The sequence below is a fragment of the Arachis ipaensis genome, chromosome B04, assembly GCF_000816755.2.
Source record: "Arachis ipaensis cultivar K30076 chromosome B04, Araip1.1, whole genome shotgun sequence".
NCBI lineage: Eukaryota > Viridiplantae > Streptophyta > Magnoliopsida > Fabales > Fabaceae > Arachis > Arachis ipaensis.
The window spans coordinates 130,594,406-130,600,431 of NC_029788.2; the positions used below are offsets into that span (position 1 = coordinate 130,594,406).

Here is a 6,026-nt window from a genome sequence, read left to right on the forward strand (position 1 = left end):
ATAGGTGAACCAGTTTGGTTCGGTTTGATTAGAAATTTTAATATCAGAACCAAATATTGAACTAAAAAGTTTTTGATTTATTTGGTTTTCGATTTTTTCGGTTCGATTTTTAATCTCCTATACTTCTTTTATGAATTTTAATAGGGAGTCAATAAAATATTTATACAATGTATACAATTGAAATTTAAAAATGTCCAATTCAGTATTAAAATAAACCCGTCTTTACTATTTCATTAGACGCCTACCCTAAACAAAACTCGCCTTGAACCAGATTATTATCTGCCCGACCGAGTAAGAGCAAGTCGGATATCCGTGAGTTCAAATACTTTTGCCAATTCTATCTCAATGTACTTTTTAATTTCTTTGAAATAGCTTTGTTGTAATAGGAAGACTGCTTGTAAAATAAAACCATATATTTCATTTCAATAATTGTGGTAGAAAGTTAACGCTAGCTAATCCAGTCCCCATTTACATTTCAGTTATTCTTTCTTTTGTATATGAAATTACTAAAAATAATAGGAATGTTTATGGATCAAATTCGATCCGCACATCCACAGTATTTATCTAAATTCGATTTTAAAATTATGGATATATATTCGATTTGCAAGATTATCGGATCTGATCCGATTCGCACACTAATAGAATTGGATTGTAGATTTTGTGTAGATATCTGTATATTCGTGTATCTACAAAAATAAAAAAATAAATAAGTAAATACTCTTTTTATGTTTTATTTCAACTAATAATTATTATATATGTTGTATTATTTTAATTTATTATTTAAAAAAAATATGTTTAATATTATTTTAAAAATAAACATATTTAAAATAAATTTGTAAATATATCTAATATCCAATATATGATTTGATTGACAAATGTGTGGATCAGATCAGATTCAATATATATAGTTTTTAACTTTAAATTTGATCCAATAATTTTAGTGCAAATCGAATTGAAATTTTGACTATATCTAATCTCATCTGATCTGCCTTCATCCTTTAAAATAGCATATATTTCATTGTCAATATGCTTTTTAATATAAATATTAGTCGCTGTACTTTGTCAAGTCTACTCTACATACATACAAGTCTACGCTTTGATAGTCCTTCTAGATTTTATTACCATCAAATTTGACCAGTTTGTCGTAAAATATGTTGTACCATACCTTCAAATTCCACAAGGTATAAGTATAAAATAATATAAGATTAAAAAAATCTTTCATTGAGTTTCTATTTATAGTGTCGTTTTGTATTACCTGTCGCACCCTAACATAATAAAATTCTGTGAGTAGTGTGACTTAGTTACTATAAGTGTGTTCTGATCTGATTTGAAGATCTAGTTTGAATATTTTAAAGATTAATTTGATGTGATTTTATCGGATTTAGAATTAAATAAGAGTCTTAAAAATAGACTTGATCATTATTTTGAATTGGATCTGAGTCAAGGTGAACTTGATTTTATTCGATCCATGTGCACCATAAGAGAACTAAAAAAGATATATATGTTTTAAATTAATTTTAATATTATGTTATATTAATTATAAGTTTATTGTTTTATTTTTAATCACACTTATTAAATTAGAAAATAGATAAAAAATATCAAATTAAAATTTATGAACAAATTCAAGTTCAAATATGAATATCAACTTTTCGGTAACAAATTTTTTCTTTATAAATTATTATTAAAATTTTAAAGACCCAAATTTGGATCCGTTATAGTCACCAAAAAAAATTTGGATCCGTTATAATTGTGGTCTAAAAATATTTAGATTTCATTGAGTTTAAAACTGAGTTAGAGTCTAAAAAATAGACCTAATGTATATTTAAGACCAAATTTAAATCAAAATAAACTCGATTTTACTCGACTTATCAACATCCATAATTAGTATTATGAAAATTAAATCACCCAGATCTGGTGGAAATTAAATTAAATCGTGGAATGATGCTAAGTTTATATAAAAATGACTCGTCATTTCGTTTCATATATGGTGGTTCATGAAAATAAGAAATCATCACTGTTGTACAGTATAAAAGTATGGAGAAGAATCACAACCATTCAATCGTCACTAGGAAAAGAAACTTCAATTATTGAGTGGAAAAAATGTTTGAATAGTATATAAGAATGACGCTATTTAAGATGAGAAGACACCACATCCAACTCAAAATCTTAAGGTGTCAAGTTAATGGATCTCTCATCTTATAAATTCCTCACTCTTCCTTGTTTTTTTTTATGTGGGACTAACTTCAACACTCCTCACATTTGCAACACTAACAGCTGTAACACTGACATATAGGTGATGAAAGAATATAAAGTGCATTCATCTTGGACTCTCTATCAGATTCCTTGCAAATTCTTTCAGCCATTGTGCCTATCCAGGAATGGTGATATTATTGGAAGAGCTAATGATTTTTCCGAAATGGAGTTCTACATGTATAATCTCAGAGAAGAGAGACTCCAAGGTTTTAAAAATCCTTATTTTTCGGTCAACTTCTTTGAATCCCAACCTGTGTATACAGAGTCTCTTGCCACTCCCCTGGTGACATTAAGGATAAGGATAAGGATAATAACAATAATAAAAGAAGGAAAACCGTATGTAACTATTCTCCTATGCTTTGCACCAAGCCATTCATGTTGGTTTTCTTGCATTGTAATTAATGAAAAAGTAATGAGTAATATGCATTATGCATCAAGTTCCAATCAAATGTCACCTTTGTCTATGGATGGTGAAGTCGAATTTATCCATGCCTAGGGAATCATTAATCACGGTCTTACTTCCTATAGTCCGGTCTTGTGGTCAGATTCAAAGTTTAGATCTTTTTCATGTCTAAAGTTTTGACTTTTATCTGTTAAGCTTTTTTTTTTTTGTTTATAGTATTTTGCAGTCCATCAAGTTCACCGTGAATGTTTTGAACAACTTGATGTTGCTAAAGGTTAGCATCATGAAGGATTCAAACAAAGGAAGAGAATTAGGAGCCAAATACAAGTGAACAGCTTGACACACCGGGAAGAACATTTGGAAAGTGCAAATGAAAGTTTGGTCTCTTTTTGGTTAAATCTAATATATCTTTTGAATCAAATTTAATAGTAATATTTTTTAGTTGGTTATGCAAAACTTAGATGTTTTATTTTGCAGATTACATGATGTACTTTTTTTTTTTATCATGTCAAAACCTTATGAACATAATCTTAGAAGTTTTAATTGTAGATTATTTTGGGAATAATAAGTTTCTTCTGCAGACTTCAAATGCAAGGTGTGAAATCCAGTGAATTTGTCAAATGAGTCTTGTAAAATTTCTGTTTCTGTGTTATCCAGCATCGTGTGCTTATTTTATTAATGATGGTTTCAGTGGCTAAGAGAAGGGGGGTTGAATCTTAGCCCCCTTTTTTGTTTGATAACACTTGCTGAGCTTTGAGGAGACTTTTCTGTTTTTATCTCGTCCCTATCCATGAGACTTTTTACTTTTGTCTCGTCACTTGGGACGAGCTATTTTGGTTTTAGCTCCTGTGCAGTAGAAAACAGAAATAGCAAAGTAGAGAGAGAAGATTACACCCAGATATATCCTGGTTCAGCTGCTAAGTGCCATGCAGTCTACATCCAGTCTCCATCACAACAATGATGGAATTTCACTATAATCAATCTGATTACAAACTGTAAAGTGCTAACCCAACTTACAAGGGAATTCTCACAGAATCATGAAACACAACATAGATGAACAAAGGAACTCTAAGACATCTATGGCTTTTTTCTTTTAATTTTGCACTCTCTGCCTTTTTCTGCTCTATGGCTTTTTCATACAAACCTCACTGTTTGCCTTTTTCCATGAGACTCAAGACATGACAAAATTAAACAGAAAAATACTAAACAGAATACATTGAAGGAGAAGAAAAACTGCTAGCTTAGGTAGCTCTGAGACTTCTGTGCCTTGCACTCTCAAATCTTACTCCTTGCTCCAAACAGTGGTTGTTCACTCTTTTTATAGAAGAGGGAAGCCTCCACACTTGAAGCCAAAACCTAAGCTTAACTTCTTTTCCTTCACACATAACCGGTTCGGCCACACAGAGAGAGAAGAGATAACCATGCAAAAACCAACATGCAATTACCTCTAGTCCTTCCTTGATCATCATTCTTCATCAATCCGAGCTCTCCATCCTTGGCTTGCTCTCCAAGATGGATTTCTGGCCCTTGATGCTTCATGATGATGATGGCTTCATCTGCTTTAATCTCTGCCTCTTCCATCACTTCGCCACTCTAGCTACTTCCTGTGGTGGTTGAGCAGAATCAAAGACAAGCCATGCCTCCAAGAATCTCACCTTGCTGGCCGAATCTTCTTCTTCCTTTTTGAGCATGAAGAGCTCGAGATTACCTCACCAAATCTAACCATATTTGGTGAATATCTTAGCCACAGCATACTTTTATTTTGGTATGTTTTCTTGCCATTATTGTGATGGTCTTGTAGAGTGTTCTTCCTCCACCTTGGTAGCTCCATTTTGCTTTCATGGTTTCCTGGTTAATGACCGAAGAGGAGAAAGAGAGTTGAGAGAGAAGAAAGAGAAATTGAACATTAACTATTGTAATTTGATAAAGCAAAAAAATAAATGTCCATTTCCCTTTACTGAGCAATGTGTAGCTTAATGATACCCATAAAATCAAAGTCACTCATATTCTCTCTCATAGTTCCCATGCAATAAATGGCAATTGAATGAATTTTGGAATCCATCACATGTTTAAATTCTTGGATCCGTTGAAAGCAATTTTGCTTTCTTTCTTCTTTGGTTTCGGATCATGCATGAGAAACTTTCATCAAATATTAAATTGGGCTTGGTTGCAACAATATTTAATCTGGCCCAATAATAACATTTGTTTTCCTGATAGATTTTAAATCAAGCATTGGATCTTAAGCATATAACACAATTGGGTTTGAAGCAACCAAAATCATTCTGGCCCAAGAAAATTATTCAGCCACAAGAAACTAACTCATATTAATGCTGAATATTTTAACCATTGGGCTAGCAATATTTCTTTTTATTTCGGCCCAATTTAAAACCTGCAACAAAATTATTAATAATCATATGTTAAATGAGAATCAAATTAATAATTTTGTTAATCAAATATTTTAATAATGTTTGTTCATCATCAAAATTAAATTTGAGTTTTCCAAACTCATCAATCTCCCCTTTAATGACAAACATTATTAAAATTGAAATGGAAAGAAATTAAGAATTTGAGTATAGAGTACTCCCTTTGAATTTGAATTTCTCCCCTTTCAACTTGTCACATGGCTCCCCCTTAATATATGCCATTTTTACCAAGGGAAGCACTAATCTGTAACAGTTTAATCAAACTTCAAGTAACAATGTTATTTAGCATTTTTATTACATGATGCTAAATGCTTGATTTATGAGCAGATTTGAATGATATACACAACTCATTTGTTATCAATAATTTGATTGTCTGCTCAAACTCACCATAATCAAACAAAATCTGTTTTTGGCAGAAGACTTGCTGTTCAAAAATATTTTTCAATAAATCAGAGCACACTTGGTAGGAAAAGTATTTTAATTTTTTAAAACACAGCAATTTTTAACATTAAAAACTAAAGTAACTGCCAAAAATAAATTCAACATAAATCAATTTATCAAGGTAAATAAAATGTATTATAAGCACAGTAATCATATTTTACCAAGATAATTCAGAATCTTCAAAATGACATGCATATTCATCAACAACAACCAGACATTCATACAATCAAATGCATTGCCAAACATATATCATAACCAAATGCCAAATACATTTCATGCAGCAGTAAACTCAGTGAAACAAATGCAATATTAATCATGCATCTATTTAACAAGGGTGATCATGAATTTTCAACTGAAAATTTCTTCCCCTATTTCGGTTTCAACAATCTTTTTTAACAATCTTTTTTTAATTATTAGTTGAATTTTTTCATTACTTATTTGAACATTAACATTTTTTAAATTATTAAAATGTATAAAAATTCGTTTATGTTTTCAGTTGTAACACA

At 30.7% G+C, this 6,026-nt stretch overlaps 1 long non-coding RNA gene across 1 annotated transcript; it reads left to right on the forward strand.

Annotated features, from left to right (window-relative positions):
* On the forward strand, window positions 2,120-3,263 carry LOC110271365. Its single transcript, XR_002362050.1, has 2 exons — window positions 2,120-2,589; window positions 2,883-3,263. It is a non-coding gene; the product is annotated as an uncharacterized LOC110271365 (long non-coding RNA).